This window comes from Camelus dromedarius, chromosome 4 (assembly GCF_036321535.1).
Source record: "Camelus dromedarius isolate mCamDro1 chromosome 4, mCamDro1.pat, whole genome shotgun sequence".
In the NCBI taxonomy this organism is placed as follows: domain Eukaryota; kingdom Metazoa; phylum Chordata; class Mammalia; order Artiodactyla; family Camelidae; genus Camelus; species Camelus dromedarius.
The window spans coordinates 78,025,247-78,043,670 of record NC_087439.1 but is presented as its reverse complement, the minus strand read 5'-3'; the positions used below and the strand labels follow the sequence as shown (position 1 = coordinate 78,043,670).

Below are 18,424 nucleotides of genomic sequence, written 5' to 3'. Positions count from 1 at the left end.
CGTTGTTCAAAAATCATACATGAGTAAAGGTAACTCCAGTTATCCTGTAATTTATTCTGGTTTCTTTTGGGAAGAAAACAAACAAAATAAAACAGTCTTCTAACAAGGTTTTGTTTTGAGTCAAAATTTATATAGATTTATTCCAAATCACTGATTATGGAAATTGCTCACAACCTGGTTGCCCATGAAATACTCCTATTGCAATTCTTATCTTTTTAGTAGTACATCCTCTATAGTACATATCACCTTGGTAACACTCAAAAAAAAGGAACAGGGCTGTTAGCTGAGAGATGAGGTGGTGTTCATGGGTTATAAGTTTGGGTCATAAAAAATGTTCACAGTAATGATCAAACCTCATGATCCGTCTGCACTGTTGTAGGGGCCAAGCTCATAGAGAATTAGACAAATCTCCTGGCAAAGGACAAGCAACCTTAAGTTCACATGTCTTTTATTCCTACAGAATATACCTCCCATTGCGCTTGGCCTATATGCAACCCTTAAACACTTGCTTTGAAATATTTTAATTTTGTTAGCACGTATTGCTGCAATTTATTACCTAGGTGTTGTACATGGCAGACTTAATATATTAAAAGGCAACTTTTCTTTTAATATGACATGCATAATAAAAATTAGGTATCATTTGCTAGATTGGACTTGGGAAGAAAATAATTGAAAAAACATCTTTTTGAAACTAAAAAAATTCCACCTTATACATAAAACCAAATTCCCAACCTAGGAGCTCTTAGGTAAGTAGTTATGCTCTACTCTGGGAAGGAACTCAAGGAAAAATAAAATGCAGCTAATTAATCAATGTGGAAGACTGCCTGTTCATTGGGAAAAACTACACAGTAATTCATTCATTCATTTCCTAACTTTCAAAATATTTAATACCCAGTCATGTTCTAAAGGCTGTAAGGAAGTGTATGTAATACTCTGAGAGACAACAGCTTATAATGCTTTTCAATAAAAATGCAGGATTGTGGAGCTGTTATGTAGAGAAAAGACAATATCCAGGATAAAAAAAGGAGGGAAATCTGAGGAATAAACATTAGTCCCAAAGTGTGCGGATTCTACTTTCACAGTGTCCTGAGTCCCAGCACCAGCAGAGTGAAAAGTCACCTTAGGGGCAATATTCCAGCTGCAAGAATTACTTGAGGGGCTAGAGTTTAGAGACAGCCCATCAAATCTTTGTTTGTTTAATAAACCTAAGGCATAGTGCCAAATTGGTTAAATGTACCATGTCTATGTTCACTCAAGCATATTACTACAGTGAAATTAAAGAAGGAACAAAAAGGGAGCTGATCCATTATAACTAGATGCGATGAAAGAGACTAAAGATTATATTGGAAACTTGTGTATGTTTAATATACAGTGTGTGGGATACTGGCAAACAGTATTTCTGGGCAAGTTCTTTATACCATCCTGGACAGACTCAGATCCCTGCTATTATGTCTGTTGACTTCCTTTGGTAATATCTTTATAATAAAACCGTATTTTGAACTGTTCATTATTTTCCACATTGTATATTTCAGCTGTTTTTGAATACAAAAGAAGAAATAGCTCATTTATTAAACCTCAAATAAGTTCATTTATAAAGAAAAAAGTGCTGGGAGGCAATACTTAGTATAATTAGCTCCTTCCTGTTCCTCTCCTTGAGCCAAACATTGATTCAGAAAAGACAAACTCATGCCAGCATGGTTCAGATCCCTATCACTACTTGATTCACTATGGGACAGCAGTGTTTCTGGGTTGGATTTTTCTATCTGTGGCTCAACAGTGAGAAAAGTTTCCTTGTAGATGCTCTGCCAGGCAACATAGATGTTGAGACTCCAGTTCCTTCCCTCACCTCCAAAAACTTTCCATCAACTCAAAGCAAATAAGATTTTTTTCCCCTAACACATCCAAGGAGGCTAGATTTTTCCCATAAGTAAGAAAGGACTGAGTCCGTGAAGGAACATAGAAGCTGGCAGGGGTAGTGAGAAAGGGGAGGCTCCCACTTTTATTAGCACTTTTTCTCTCTGTCCTCCAGCCACTGTAATATGTGGCTTGTGGATTGTTAGCTTGATAGAGTCCCTACATGTTTCCAGACCACGTCCAGCTGCAGAATTCACAAGAGGAGAGGGGTCTCATCCCACCTGTTTGGCAGAAACAGTGAGTGACATTTGGGTCAAGGCAAGTTGACCCTGATAACATTACTGGTGGTGTCAGCACTAGCTGCTTTGAATGAAACAACAAATATGCAGAAACAGCACAAAACTGAATCAATTATCCTGATATTTTCTGAAATATGCATGTACCTGTTGCTCTCTTGGCAAGCCCAAGTAATCAGTTTGTTTCTTACATACACTTCATGCTTTCCCATCTTTCAGTCTTTTAACTCATGCTATTCCTTTTCCCCCAAACTAGTTTTCTTTCTTCTGCCATCTCTGAACGCCCAAAGCATATTACACACATTTCAAATATCACCTCCAAAATACCTCTTATGCATAACCTTCCACCTCCCTTTGCCCCTTCTTCCTGAAGTAAGTCTTTCTCTTCTGCATCCTGGAGCACTTTGCCTATAACTTGGGCTCTCAATCATGTTCACCTTGGCTGTAAGGTTGATTATAAGTTTGTGATCTCATAATTCTCAATGAGCTCCTGAGGGTAGGATCTATGTCTAATTTATATTTGTATCCCTTAAGCCACTTATGATAGTAGGCACTCCGTAGATTTTTTTGTTTAACAAACACACATATTGAAAATCAAGACAAAAGTGACATTTGGAGACTGCGTGAGCTAATTGCTCCAATTCATCACTGAATTTAGGATATCTAGACAAAACTTCTGCTCCCTGGACTCCAGCACAGCCTTTCCTAACCTCTTTTCCTTTTCTTTTTCAGTCCCTCCAGGCTCAGGTGAGGCCTTTCTCCCCACCCCCACGCACCCGTCCCTCCTCCTGCTTGACCCAGTTACTTTGATCGAAGAACTAGGTCAGCAGTCTAGGGACCGACAGTCTCAGCCTTTTTTCTCCCAAAGGTGAGGATGACTGAATATCGGTCTCTAAGCGGCAAAGAATCCTATTCTTGAAGTTCCTTGATGACTCCGAAAGCGTAGAATCTGAGAGAAGAGACGATCCCCTCTCTGAGCGAGACCCAAAGTCAGCACGAACTTCCAGGTCGAAACTCAGAGTCTTCTTTGACAATCCCCTTGCTCCTCCCCATGTCCCGATAGCCCTGAACATTTTCCCCTGAGAACAGCACCTGTGATCTGGGTCCATGTCTGGCTTCCCATGGCCACCAACCCGGACTGAGCCTGCATGTGCCCGCTGTGTGCCTGCCCTGTGTCCCTCGCAGGCCACATGCCACCTGGCACAGCAGAGACTGGGTTTGAGTCCAACTTATTTTGCTTCCACGCCATGTGACTTTTAGAGAAGCCCCTAAGGTTTGTTTCCTTCTCTGTAAAATGGGGATGATAATGTCTCCTGAAGTGATTAAACAGGAAAAGGCATGGAAATCACTGACACAATGCCTAGAGCATGGTAAGCGTTAAGCTCAAGAAATGGCCTCGCCTGTTTCCCGAGCAACCATCTTCTTTTCCTCAGGCACGGACCTCCCTATCTAAGTTGCTGTCTTTTCTCCTTTGTCTTAACAAAATTCTATTTATCCATCAGTTGACTATCAAATGGTCCTATATAATTTTATCCCTTCTGATCTACTTCTCTTTTCTGTAAGTAACACTTATTTTTTTGTGGCAAGCAAATTAGAACCACTCTGTATTATCCTGTATTCTTTCAGGCTGCCTTACATAAACCGACTATCAGGTCTTTAAGGACAGGATCATGTCTGTGGTCAAGCGTTCTACACAGGCCTAGCCTTGTGCCAGCACAGACAGAGTAAACACTAAACCTTTTTTGACCCAACAGTTGCAGGAAATGCTGAGAGACAAACATTGTGCATTCCTCAGTGGAGTGGCTCTGAAGTTTCCCAGAATTGTTTATTACTGCTCTGGCTTACTAATTTTAAGTGTGACAAAAATGCTCTGGCCCATTCATAAAGTTCTCTGGCATCATGACATGTCTTTAATCTTCTGTAGTTAAATAGCATCACAGCCAAATGCAGTGATATAATAAAAAGCAATCTATTATCATAATAAGTTGCCAGGAGTACAATCAGTCAAAACGGCAGTTCTCTGACACCCTGCCATCCCCAGACTCCCCTTCGACAATGTGTGACATAAGCTAATTTACACGTTTTCTGTGTAAAGCAGAATCAAAGAAGTCTGATAACAGACATAGAATCACCAGGAATAGCCTAAAAATGGTAATATCAAATTTGCCCATCCTATCCATGATGTCATTCCGATGCAGGCACTTGTATATTAATTTATTATGGTGTTAATCCATTCTGAAAATGCCGATCTCCACAGTTCCACTACCACAGGTAGTTGAACAGCCAAACTCGTGTAAGAAATTGGACAGAGCAGGTATGATGGCCCGGGAGTCTCATTAGTTATACAAGGGTTTTTTATAGGCTAAGAAAGACTTCATTGCTCTGACAAGAAGGTATTCATCGACGTTTTAAAACTGGCAAGACATTACCAATTTCATGGTTCTAATTCCTGTCGCTAAGCATGCCACGAACCCTAATGCGCTGTTGATGTGTTGGAAGTATTACACGTGGGAGATGGTGAATGCAGCAAGAAAGTGGCATCTGTCTCACACACTCAAGCTGTGTTCTTTCGCCTTTGGTCCTTTGGACATTGTTGTCAGCTCCCAGCTCCCAAGACTCCGACTCTAAGTAGTGTCACACCTGCTGCAAGGCTTAGGGATTCTCCACAACCAGCTCGTGGCGGTACTTGTGGTAGCTTCCCGCGTGTGTAGCTGTTTAATGCTTTGATGGCTGTTTAACGGCTCCTCTCAAACACCTATTCCTGAACGACAGAGGTATAAATCCCAGCCTGAGCAAAAGTCACACCATAGAAGAACACCAGGGAAACCACAGAGATTATTAGGATAGCGGAGTGGTTCTTGAGCAGGTATGCTCAGCACCCGCGTCCCCTGCCCTACCCGCCACCTCTCTGCTGCCATGTCACCTACTCAATGTGTAACTGCATGGAAGAAAGAAAAGGATAGTGTTAGCTAGCTCTCTAAATGAGAGGAAAAAAAATATTTACTTCCTTTGCTTGTCTGCAATCTAGTAAGAAGCTTATTCATGCATTTAAAATTAAACCCTTATTTTAATAGCTAAACACAAAGAGCAAACACTCGGAAAGTGGACTGTCTCTGTAACATTTGCTGGGAGAGTTTCCCTGCTATAGCTGGCATTCTGGTTTTATTATGTCATTTTACGGGCAATAAGATTAGATTTTTTTTCTGTTGCAATTTATTCAAAGGAAAATATTAATTTGGAGGTTATTATCACAGTACTGAATTTCAATGTAATTCTCCAACTCATTAAAAACCATGAACTGCTATCTATGAGCGCTTCATGCCGAAGTATCAAAACACTGGGGGAAAAATTCTTTAAGTCCAGTGACATCTATATCCTGCAACCCTGCTCTCTTTCCAGCCAGTGTGTACCACTACCTCTTCAGAATGATTAATTTTTTATGAGTGTGAGTTCCTCTTAAAAGTTAGTCTTAAAAACATATGGCTTGCTTTCTTCATCAGAAACTTAAACATCTGAAGCCCAGGTATTTGCCCAGGATTTTAAACTTCAATTTCCATCGCCTTCTGTTTTATTAAAGCTCAGTTATAAGAAATAATATTCCTGGATGGTGAGCTAGACATTTATTAGTAATGACAATTCCTGTTGTGTGATGCTTTCTCCTGTTTCTGATTGAATCAGTGTAAACAAAGTGGAATCAAGATCAAGTTTGACTTTGCTACACAGGAATTCTCTTCAGTATTCTCCTTTAATTATTTTCAGATACGCAGGGTTCTGTATGTTTATTTTCAAATATATAAGATTCTTTTATGTTACCATGTGACAATTCACATTTACCAAATGTGTGGTATTGAAAGATAACTGGTAGGTTATCTGGGATTTTAAAAAGAACTTTGGGATTATATAAACAGGTCAAGAAAAGAATGTTCTATATTTTTAAAGAGTCTTCAGTGTTCCCAAAGAACAACATTTTTATCATTGATTGGGGATTGGCTGGGAAAGAGGTTTGTTTAGAAGCCCGTGGTAAACAGAACAATAGCCCTCTCAAAGATATCCAGGTTCCATGCCCCAGAACCTATGAATATGCTATCTTATACATGGCAAAAGGGTCTTTGAAGATGTTATTAAGGATGTACAGATGGAAAGAGTCTCTTGGATCATCCTGGTGGGTCCAGTGTAATCACAAGGAACTTTATAAGAGGGAGCCAGCAAATCAAATGAACAGAAGGCAAGGTGACAATGGGAGCAGAGAGAGCAAAGGCAATGTGGTGCAAAGCCATGGACCTAGGGATGTGGGTGGCCTTAGAAGCTGGAAAAGGCAAGGGGACAGATTCTCCCCTATAGCATCAATAAAAACAAGGTTTTCTCACACCTTAGCCCCATAAAATCCATTTTGGACTTCTGATTTCTAAATCTTTAAGATAATTAATTTGTGTTTTTAAGACACTTAGTTTGTGGCACTTTGTTACAATATCGACCCCCCAAAATAAAGGGTTTCCTTAGGAAAGTTTCTCTTGATATTTTCTCCAGGTGCCCCTTTCTTAGGCAGATCCACATCACTGCTGTTTGTGAGCTGTTCCTCCTTTTCCAGTTTTGCTCAGAGACTAGGAATCATCTTAAGGCTGATGCTCTCCCTGCACTGTGTCCCTGTTTTCATGGAGCTCACATTTAACTGGGAAGAAACAGATGCTAACAAATGGATTAATAGATACAAGATACAATAGGTAGTAAAAAAAAATGTATCAAGACAAGGAGATGGAGAGTGATGTCTGGATGCTATTTATTTTGGAGGGAGTATTTGGTCTAGTTTAATAACTTTTTCTCTAGAATAAGTCTCACATTCTGTTCCTATATTATCATCAATTCTCTGCACATAAAAAAGTATTCATTTGGTGCTCCCAAAGAGACTCCCCTTTTTCTAAATAACGTCTCACCTCTTCTCAGATATTAGAAGGCTAGGTATGCCTCATCCCTAAGAACTAGCCATAATTGGACATGCAGAAAGTAGTATAAGAAAGCATTTGGATATAAGTTCCAAATCTGAATCCCAAGACCTCAACCATAAGAGCACAAAAAACATTTCTATTCTCTTCCTTAACTTCCTTCCTTAAAAGGCTAGATGAGATTCAGACAAGAGCTGGTGCCAGAAATTCCAGGTAAATTTTGCCTCTGCATGACATGTAGACCTCAGTCAGACTTTATTGGTCATTTCTAAAGCAACTGCAGTAATTTTAGAGTTGAAACCCACAGTGAAACCCTGAGAACTCAAGTTAAGAGAACTAAGCAGGAAAAAAAAAAAAAAAAAGAATAAACAATAAAGAAATAGTAAAAAAGGGAAAGAAAAGGAAGGGAAGGGATTTGGGTTTGCATATGTGTTTGGGATGGTCTTACAAACACAAGTATTAAGCCTAAAATGAGATTTTTGTTGTGTTTTGTTTTTCCAAGCCCCTGGATTGTTTCTAGACTCAAGGTATTAGCAATAGATCATGGTAATCCTCTACATGGCATATTCAAGTGTCTTGACCTTTGATATTCCAAGCAGTTACTTTTGAATGTACTTATTATTAATTTGGCTTGAATAAAGCTTATCTACTTTATTTACATAATCTTTTGAAAAGGAGGAATGTCGATAAACTGCGTTCTTGTTGAGGTTTTTGGGGTCTGCTTAGCTGGAGAGGATGAGGTAGAGCCGGGACTCAGGACACAGATAAAATTTTCATATTATACGACTTTTATTATACTGCTTTTCACTTTACTTTTTTCCCTTATATTCCTACTTAATGTGTAATGTAGCCACTCAGCCTACCTGTGTCCCACTTAATGTAACATAAGGCTAAATTCCAAAGACACTGACCCAAATACATTTCAAGTGGCATTTAAATACTATTTGAAATAAAATTCTACCACACAGCCAGGAGAAAACGTTCTTAGTAATTGTGTGTGTATTTATGTGTGTGTGTGTGTGTGTGTGTGTGGTTGCTACACTTATCTCAATTTTTATCTTGACTTTAAGCTATTTGTGGCTGAAGAGGATATGATTCTGATAGAAAGAAGAAACAATTTTCAACTTGAAAAGAGAAGTCTCTTCTTGAAGGGAGGGTATAGCTCAGTGGTAGAGTGTGTGCTTGGCATGTACAAGGTCCTGGGTTCAATTCCCAGTACCTCTGTTAAGAAATAAATAAATTAACCTAATCCCTCCCCAAATATGCATGGATAATAATTAATGAAAAAAGTCTCCTCTTAAGTCAGTGTATATTTTATTAGAAGTCGTGTTCTAAAATTTAGTCAGATTTTACTTATACTCAGTTGAAGCCCTTTAAATGTATCCTGTGATTTTAATATGTAATTAAGAAAGTATTCAGAAACATCCTTCCTCCACTCTAGTAACTGTTAAATTCATCCTTAAGAATTATTACACTTTCTATTTCTGTCTTGATTTGCAAAGGGCATGGTAATCAATAATAACTGTAAAATAATGTGGAACAATTAGTTTTTCTTGCATGCTCATAATTTGTGTTGAGATCAGTTGGCATTAGTTAATGCACATACTGGAGAGGGGGAAATTAACCTGCCAATAATCAAGTTTCATACTCATTGCTATTAATAGCATTTTTGCTTTAAATAAATAATGTTTGAAAATTTATATTCTAGCATCCCACTAGCAACAGAAATGGATGCATTTTCTTCTAGAACCCAATGATCTTCCAAACATAATGACTCTCTTAAATAAGATGAGTCAACATTTGTCTCTGGGTTTTACCAGTTTCACTGCTATGCCTCTTTCAAAACTGAGTCTATGCTGTCATTCATATCCTAGAAGCTCTCATGGTCAGTTCACTTGAGTAAGGTAGAGTTTAAACATTTATGCAAGCCCAGCGTTTGATCACAAAAGCTGAACTGAAACATCAGGGTTGAACTTCCCTCAAACACACGTGGTCCTCCACGACCGCTGATGGCCTGCCAAGCTCAGTTATCCCTTATCATTCCTTTCTTGCCTTTATGATGTTCTGAGTAGGTTTGCTATTGTTTTCTTACTCTCCCTTCATCTAATTTCCCCCCTCCCCATGTTGTTCTAAGTCATCCACAGGCAGCTTCCCTTTCCCTGTAGACAGAAGAGTCCTCTTAAGTTTCTCCCTTCAGATTCTACGAAGGCAGGAGCTTGGAAGGTAACATGGATGCGGGGACACAGCTGAAGCTATAACGAGGACCTTGCTTTGAGGCTCAGTGTCTGGCCTGCCAACATTTTACAACTAAAATCCTTGAGGTCAGCGGAATTGCTTATATATTAGTTTACTATTTTGGCTCAGAACTTGCTGTTTATTTTGCCATTGAGCTATATCCCTCCATCAAGTGTAACTTTTAATTGTATTAAAGGATATTAATTGTATATAAAAAAGGATATAATTCAATTTCTTTCAGCACTATATTTATTGGAGACAGTGAAAAATTTTGTCACTATAAATAAAGGAAGTAAATTTGATTCCAATGAAGGGCAGAAATGGATGGAAATATTCTTCTCCAGCAAGACAGACGCTTTCCTCTACAGGCTCCTATGTATCATTTTCTGTATATGGCGTGGTAGTAAGTCCTTAAGGAAGTTTTGAAATAGCAACATCATGGGATTCAGTGAGAGAAAAATATGGTCACCTTTCTTGCCTTGAAAATAAATTATAAATGTGTGCTTTTTTCTGGCAAATAAGGTCACCCATTTATCCTAATTTTATTTTCAAGACTGTTCATGGTCAAAGAAATATGGAAAACACTTATTTAAAACATGAACAAAGACAAAGAACAACAATAACAACACAAATCCTCATGAGAGAGAGGACTGTATCACTAATTTACTTTAGAGGCAAAGACCAAGAGACTTTCCATAATGATACTGGACATAAGCTAATGGCCGAGCTAGATGTTATCAGAGTATTCAATTTAGGACCTCTAATTCAAGCATAGTGCTTCCTGCACTCTGGGAAGAAAAGTCTTCCATAACTTATTTTAAACCTAAAAGAAATAAATAATCAACTGTCAAAATATTTAGAAACCACAACCAACAAATGAAATGTATGTAAAGATAAATGCGCTTCATGGTTTTTGACCCAATCCATAATTTGAGGTTACATTATATTCACAGTTTAGATGACTGCCTTAAACGCTGCTTTGGGCATTTGTTGTGGCTTAGTCTTCTGCTCCAACCCTGTAAACTGTGAAGAGGTTTCCATAATGAGGAGAAGTGGTGTTGTGGGATTTGGAGACACTGCTCCACAGAACACAGAAAATGGAATCTGGACGGCTGTCCTGTTGCTCTGCAAGAGGAAGCAGTTGCTGTTATTTGACTTTCTCTTCTGCTCAGGCTGTGACGTGGTCATCCATTGACGATGAAATCAATCGAATATTAATTGGGCCTCATTCATTCCAAATGACAGTTGGGACTTTTTACACGAAGAGATTTTCAGCTGAAGTTAAAATTTTTATACACGTAAATGTAGATGAAGCATTAATGTAAAACAACAGAAATACGGCTGTATTTATTAGACAGGTTAATTTTTTAATGGTTTAAGAACCATTCTAGAAGTTTAGTATTTAGGTCAATTAGAAATTAGATACTCATTCTGCATATAATAAAATATACCATGCAGGACTGATTGCTTTCAAATTAATCCTCTATGCCTGTTAATTTAATTTTGGTTTTTAAATGTACTCATCATTTTGAAAATTATAAAAAGAAAAGAATATATTAAAAATGTGGATATATCTTTAAATTTGAGTTTTTTTAATGTTCTAAAAACACAAATGTATGTTTCTATCCATTTTTAGTATTATTATTTCTTAGTACTAGCATATATAAATATATTTATATATAATGTGTAATAAAGAATTATCAGATTTGTGTATACACTAAATTTTGCAGATTGAATAGTTATAGGCACACCCATTATTAAACAATTTAAGGAAATCATGTTAACTTCACCTTAGGTATTTACTGAGATTATCTCAAAAAAAAATTGCCTTTGCATTTCTCCATGTAAGAAGCTCCCTTAATGTTTATTACAAGCACACTCACCACCCAGTGCATGGTTTGCAAGGGACTGCAAGTAAGGACATCTCACAATAGAATTACGTAGACTTCGTTATAATTCAGCTTATTTGTTTCCTAATTCACGTATCATATTATCTTATCTACTCACCCAAAGCCTATGAAGAGCATGTATTCTTTAACATTGTTGCTCTTGGGCTATGCTAGCAGAAGTATTTTGTTAGCTTGGATGTAAGTCACCTGTCAATTTAGACAATAATTCATTCAAACATTTCAAATAGATTTTAAGATACAACAGACACCTTCAAGTGACCTACCATACACTCTTCTCTCAGAGAAATAAGCATTTGACTGCATATTTTTAATCTAACCAAAATGGAATAAATCTTCATTGTAATCTGAAGTACAGTCTTTTGTCCTTGTGGTGGAACAGAAGAAGGAAGGCAGGTGCAAGTCCCCATGTCTTAACTGCACTTTGTGCTCTTCGACATCCACTGTTAGTATCTCTTAAGGTTCTCCTGTTTTTATTTTTATTTGGGTTATGCAAATCCATCATTGGAAAAAATATGTTCACATTCAGAGCTCATGTTAGCCTACAAATCTTCTAAATGAAGTGAAGACAGTGCAAAGCTAGGATTCTAGGTACATTATGTATGTTATCACATTCAGACTTCACCAAAGTGGTAATGATAGTCTCCCTTTAAACAGCAACTTAGAGGAAAGGGAAGATAAAGAAAAGAAAGTTCACGAGCACTTGGCAAATGACAACTACATTTGACTCAATTAACCAAATACAAGTGTGCAATGTAATATAATTCTGTGCTTGCTACTTAGTACCATAAATCATCATCTAATAATGCTTTAGGGTAGGACATGGTCCCCCAAATAATAATCTCTAACTTGAATTTAACCACAATAGCAGAGTGAAATAAAACACTAACAGTCTTTAAAAAACAAAGTGACTTTCTACACAGTGAGTAGTATCAAATGCAAGGTCATGGTCTACCAAGCAAAAACGCTCTCAGTCCAAATCTTACTTGCGTGGAACCCTGACCTTCCTATGTGGAAAAAAATATTTTTCTATTTTATTTATATTAATTTTTGAATTCAACTTATATTGAATTTCTGAACCAATGTTTTCAAAGTACTTACTTTGCCTGTCATTTAGAATTAAAACAATTTGCTCCCAAAACACTCCCCTCATTATCTGATGTCAAGTGTTAAAATGAGACTAGGCGAAGTGCTAAGAAATGAAGTCTTTACAAAAAAGCCTTGGGTTTCCCTGTAGATAATTCCTGATTATACAGGAGAGTTTTAAGAATAAGGTAGAACCAAGTTTCTACTGTGTTTTTCAATTTCGTTTACAGCAGAGCAGCTCAGATCAAGGCAGATGCAGTCTTCTGCTCTTCTCTCCAATAGATGATAAAAGTAAAATTTGAAAAATAAAGACAAATTAGCTAAGTTGGCAGTTCAATAAAATTTCAAAATCTGAAGATTTTTTTCTTCTGGGTAAATGGCAGCCCTATGAAAAGCAGCAGAAGAGACTCTCTGAAAGCATGTCTTTTGCCAGCTGATCACCATAACTCATCGTATGTATGAGTGAATAATACAAAATTTGCTTAGGGTAAGCATTGAGAAAGGCTTTGGTAAAATATTATTCAGTTTAGTTATTCAAAAGGAATTGTATTGAATTTTTCAGAGTATTTCAGTTATAGAAAGCAGGCATGAAATTGTGTTTAATAAAGAGTTGGTTTTTAAAAACAAAGTGGTATTATATTTTTGAAACTCCCAACAATGTCAACTGTCTAAAACTGCATTAGCATTCGGTTAATATTTGCGAAAGACAGCAGGTAACAGCCACAGGGCTCATCCACTGAGAACTGAAGGGCAATCAATCAATATGGGCCGCCTTCCTTGTTCTTTCTTCCCTTCTTCCAATTTTTCCAGTTGTTTCTATTTCAATCTTTACAGCAAACAAATGCTGTTTTTTTCTTCTCACTAGAGATGGGAACTGAAAACTTTGAGTAATGTTCCTAGCTAAACTGTATTTTTTAGTAGTCAACAAGCCTGCTTTATTTTTATTTTTTTAGTATCTGAGTAGTATCTAGTCAGGTGTCACTTCTTAAGTCCATGAACTAACTCTTTTGAAAACTTGGGACATTAGGGATACAGATTTCAGATCTTTTTTTCTTTTTTTAATTCAAACCAGATACATTTGCATGTATAGTTCTTGTTACTATTGTGTTTCAAGCTTTCTTGAATTGGTTATGCTCTGTTTTCCTAAATCCTTGAACTCAAACCAAAATGAGTTATCTTATTCACAATTATGTAAGTATGACTTAAATTGTCCCCATTATCTGCTGGCTCCAGATGGCTCGTGTACAGATCCCCACAACTTAGAGAGATTGGCTTCAGTTTTTTAACAACTAGATCAAATTAATTACTGGCAGCTTCAAAGGCTGTTTAAAGCAAAAAGGGTTTCCTACCCAAATTTCTCAGTTTGGCGTCAGAACTGCATCGTATGCTTCAGTCTAAGCTGCTGTCCAACGGGTTCTGGTACTAAAAGCACACAGACATGTATATTCATTTCAAGATTTATTTTCCCCAACGACATTAGGAACACCTAAAACCATTGGCTCCTCCGACATCTAAGGAATCTGTGTCACAAAAGTATTTAGTTAATTTCTCAAGATCACATTGGCAAGTACAAATCAAGCATGGATAAGAAGCTAGGGTCTTATCTCCCTGCCTCTGCCTTCCCATACCACATGATAACCATTGCATGGCTTTTTTCCAGCCTTGAGTGACAGTATATTTTGTTTCAATACTGCTTCTGAATAAGCATAGTTTGATTAATGGAAAAATTTAGACACCTTTTAGTTTTTTAAACTGTTTTTATAAGTATTATGCAAGTATATTACAAATATATATACACCACTCTACGTCATGGCCAGAAGTTATTGACAAATGCTCAGAAAAAGAAAAAATGTTAGCCTAATAATGAATTATGGTCCTGTTCACACTTTCATTGTCAAAGTTAGTAATTGCCTTAAAATAGCCAAAAAAAAAGTTTTACATTCAATAAACCTCTTCATATTTTATACCAGGGAACCACCTTACCTAACTTAATTCAAATTATGTTAGAGACTGGTTTCACTCACAATATGTCATGCACACTTCGAGGTAATTTCTTGATAGGCTTGGAGCCTGAAAAACGGACCTTGTGTGTGATACGGTGTTGGAATAGTGGTTCCCACTGGATACCTTTATCCAGAAGGACCTGCCTCATCCTTGGGCTTCCAGGAAAGTCTGACTCCAGCTATTTTCCAACAACTCTTAGTTGTGTCACTTTGACTGTTCGGCATAAAACAAAAATATTGCTATTTCTTTCTGGAGTTTATAATATTTGAGGTATTTGTCAGCTATTTTAAATTTGTTTTTTGCTATGTTTCTTCCCTTCTCCTCTAAATACGCATTTTTGTACCTAATTTGTATGCTTTCTTTTAAAGTACAACCTCAAAATCTTACAGGCTTAGCTCTGGCTTTAGGTATGATTAATTCACAGAAGAACCAAAACTAGACACTGGGAAATCCTGCAGAGCTGGTAAATGGATGAGCTAGGAGAGGGACCCCGTGTCCTGATTCACCCACAGGTGCTGAGTCACTGGACTATCCTGTGCCCCAGGCAGTGCCTCAGGCTGTAACAGACTTCTGAGGATCCAGACTGTGTTGTCTCACTTAGAAATCTAGTCCCACATGGAGAATGCACTCTCTCTGAACTAAATATTAGTCAATCTAAAGAAAATATCTGAAGAGGGAACTCAGGTCCACAAAAAGAAGCATTCTTTTCAACCATAGGCAAGGCAATGCTCCCAAATCCAAAGTTCTCTGAATTACACCTTCTCTATCAACAGCACGGAGATAGTGATTATTCTAAATTGTTAGAGGAATAAATGGGATTCTGCATATACAGCATACAGCATGGTATCTGGCACATACAAAGGCTCGATAAATGTAATTTAATTTAGCTTTAGGGTGGCTGATCTAAAAAAAATTAGAAGGAATTAGAATGCTAAATAATAGTAGCTGTCGGGGAGACGTGCATAAAACACTATCACCACTTTAACAATAAGAACAAAATTAAAGCCTCTACTTGCTTATTGAAAAGGTGACATGAAAGTAAAAACTAGAAAGAGCTGAGAGAGAGAGAGCCATGAAGTATCCGGGGGCAGAGCATTCTGGGGCCCATTTGAAGAATTATGAGCAAACCAGTGTAGCCAGAGTTAAGAGGGAGAGAAACACGGAAAATGAGGTTGAGGTCAGGGCACACTCTGTGGGGCCTTATGTGCCATCATGGTGAGGACTTTTTATTGTGAGTGAGATGGAGTGCCACTAAATGGTCTTTAACAGACGAATACCTGATCTGTGCTCGGGTGTTAAGCTGGTAAGCATGACCTTCATTCCTGGACTAACCATTGCAAAATGGCGAACTAAAAGCTAAAAGGCGTGATAATTAGATTTCCTCCCATATCCTGCCCCACCTAAGCTTGGATCTTGGCCAGCATATGAACCTTTTGGTTTTGGATTCACCTTCAGACATATGTCATCATGTGTTTGTCCCTCAGAAGAGCTGCTCTTCCTCTTGTTTCCATTTCAGAATTGCAGCGATCTTCTTCCAGTACCTTGAGGAGTCAGATCTAATCTTTGGACTTTGTCTGCTTCTTCCATCAACTATATATTAACAAAACCCCAGCTGTGACCCAGTATCTAATTCTTAATAGTACAGAAGCTTAATGAAAGAAGTAATCTTGCTTTCCACTCTGCAAGTAAAACACCTAGCAGAGTGCTGTATGAATCATCAGTTACTATGTATACTGAGTCAGGCAGTTAGTCCGTTAGCATTCAGAGTTGGATTCCAGAGCTCCCTTGGTGAGAATCAAAGCAATGGTGGGGTTAGTAGAAGGAGAAAGAAAATGAGAAATTGTATGTCTTTATTTTATATGCAGAGCTGCTACAGCTTTGAGTTGAGAGCACGCTTGGTGTGTCTGAGGAAAGAGCTGAGGAAAAAAGAAAGAGTGGTAGGAGATAAAATGAGACATGTAGCAAGAGTGAGCTCATCATACTGCTGTGAAGTTCATCATAAGACCTGTGGCTTTTACTCAAGTGAGATGGAAAGCCACTGGGAGCTTTGAGCAGAGGAGTGACACATTCTGACTTCTATTTATAAAGAAGCGTTCTGGCTGCTCTATCAGGAAGAGACTTAGGGAAGCAACTGCCAAAGCAGGGAGAAACAGTATGACCACTTTAATAATCAGAGGGAGAGAGAGAATATGGACATGGGAGAATGATGGTGGCTTGGGTTAGATGGTAGCGGTAGGCGTTTGGGAGAGGTATATACTGGGTATGTTTTGTAGGTAGCCTCTAAGAGGATTTACTGATGGATGAGATATGGCATTCGAGAGGAAAGAAGTGAAAGGTATTTGGCAAGACTGCAAAGTTTTTGGTATGAACAAATGGAGAAGGCTTTTAGACACAGAAATGGGGAGAATAGGGTGAGTCAAATTTGGGGGAGATAATCAGAATAATTTCCAGTTAAGTTAGTTTTCTTTGAGTGAACACGTAACCTACCTACACAAGAGATTTTATTTTAACATCTGGAAGATGTAGGTCAAGTATTTATAACCCTGCAAACTCATTATGTTATGTACTTTAGCTTAGTCTTCTAATGCAATACATAAAGCCACTAAAATAGTATTAAAAAAACAGAAAGTGGTTATTGGCAAACAATTTAATGCAAAAACCTGACAATTCTGAACCTCTTCTATTCATATTGTATTCATCTTGGATAATTTAACTGGATGAATTAGAAATAACATAAATTATTCAACTGTAAATGATTTAAAAGCAAACAGCACATTCATTTCATTATTTTTTTCTTAGAGTCTTTCATTAAAATTCAGTCATTCTGCAATTAATTGTCACAATTTTCTGGCCAATACATTCATTTCCCATCAAATTCAAAGAAAATTATTTGAATTAAAAAAATCTTACTCTACGTGTAGTTTATTGAACATTTCAAGTCTTGACAGTTTAATTCTATGTTTGTGTTGTGAAAGGCAGTTCTTTTCTTTTTACCTGTCTTATTTCTTTAAGTCAGTTATAGGTGAAATTGTAACCCTGACTGTTAGCTCATGTTAACTCAAGACAAGAAAATATGTATGAATATCGTGAAGAGATTTGACCTGTAAACTTTCCATTAATTGAAAAGGCTGCTTTTGGATTTGATCACATGAATTATTACCAGAATTCTTTAAATATTCATATGAAGTCTAATTGATGTTGTAATGTCGAGCAACACACTCTTTTCATTTGACCTGCTCCAGAATGACACAAACTTTTTTTTTTACCAAATTATCTTAATGTTCATGAGATAGGTTGAATATATATGTATTTCATGGAGGGTTATGAAAGTGAACATAAATTTTAAGATTGTTTTTGCACGTTTCCTTCCCCTTAAATAATGTAACTTATTCTACAATAAACAAAACCATTTACTGATTGTATCTATCAAGTAAGGAACCTGTATCTTAGGCAGCTATTTTCCAAATACTGTGGATAAAAGTAGTAACAGCTACTATTTTGCAGAGATTTCCTGGGTGGCAGGCCCTGAGCAATACACTTGCTATGTATTATCTAATCTATCCTTCACAACCACCCATCAAAGAAGGTACTCTCATTATTTCTATTTTGTAAGTACAGAAACAATAGCTAAGAACTGTTAGGTGTTGGTTCAACATCACACAATGGTAAGTGGGAGGTAACACAGCTCTAGAACTGGAACGCTAAAAGCCAATGGCATGCTTCTTTAATTCTGTTGGCATCTCTGAATTTGCAATATTGAGTCACTATTTACTACCTGCCATTAGTGTGTCATGATACAACTAACCACAAAACATGTATCTTCAGATACATAGAAAATATAAGATAAAGGAAAAACAAGGCTATTGCATCATTTATCCAATTACTTTTTCTTTAGCCAAGGCTTCATCTAATGTTTTCCAAGTGGGTAAGAATTATGACGTATCTCGATTTTGAGGAATATTTTAGAGAATGCATTTTGAGTCAGAAAAAAAGATGGTTATGAAAGTTATTATTGGGCACTATAAAATACCACTGCTGCCAAAAGAAATTAGCAAAGGAAAAAATGTTTGAAGGGAAAGTTATTAATGCATATGGATAGTTT

At 37.3% G+C, this 18,424-nt stretch overlaps 1 protein-coding gene and 1 non-coding gene across 2 annotated transcripts in view; one reads left to right on the top strand and one right to left on the bottom strand.

Moving 5' to 3' along the window:
- Positions 1–18,424, bottom strand: part of TMEFF2 (transmembrane protein with EGF like and two follistatin like domains 2) — a 223,007-nt gene that overhangs the window by 130,281 nt on the left and 74,302 nt on the right. The window lies entirely within an intron of this gene.
- TRNAA-GGC (transfer RNA alanine (anticodon GGC)) lies at positions 8,242–8,314 on the top strand. The gene has a single exon. It is a non-coding gene; the product is annotated as a tRNA-Ala (tRNA).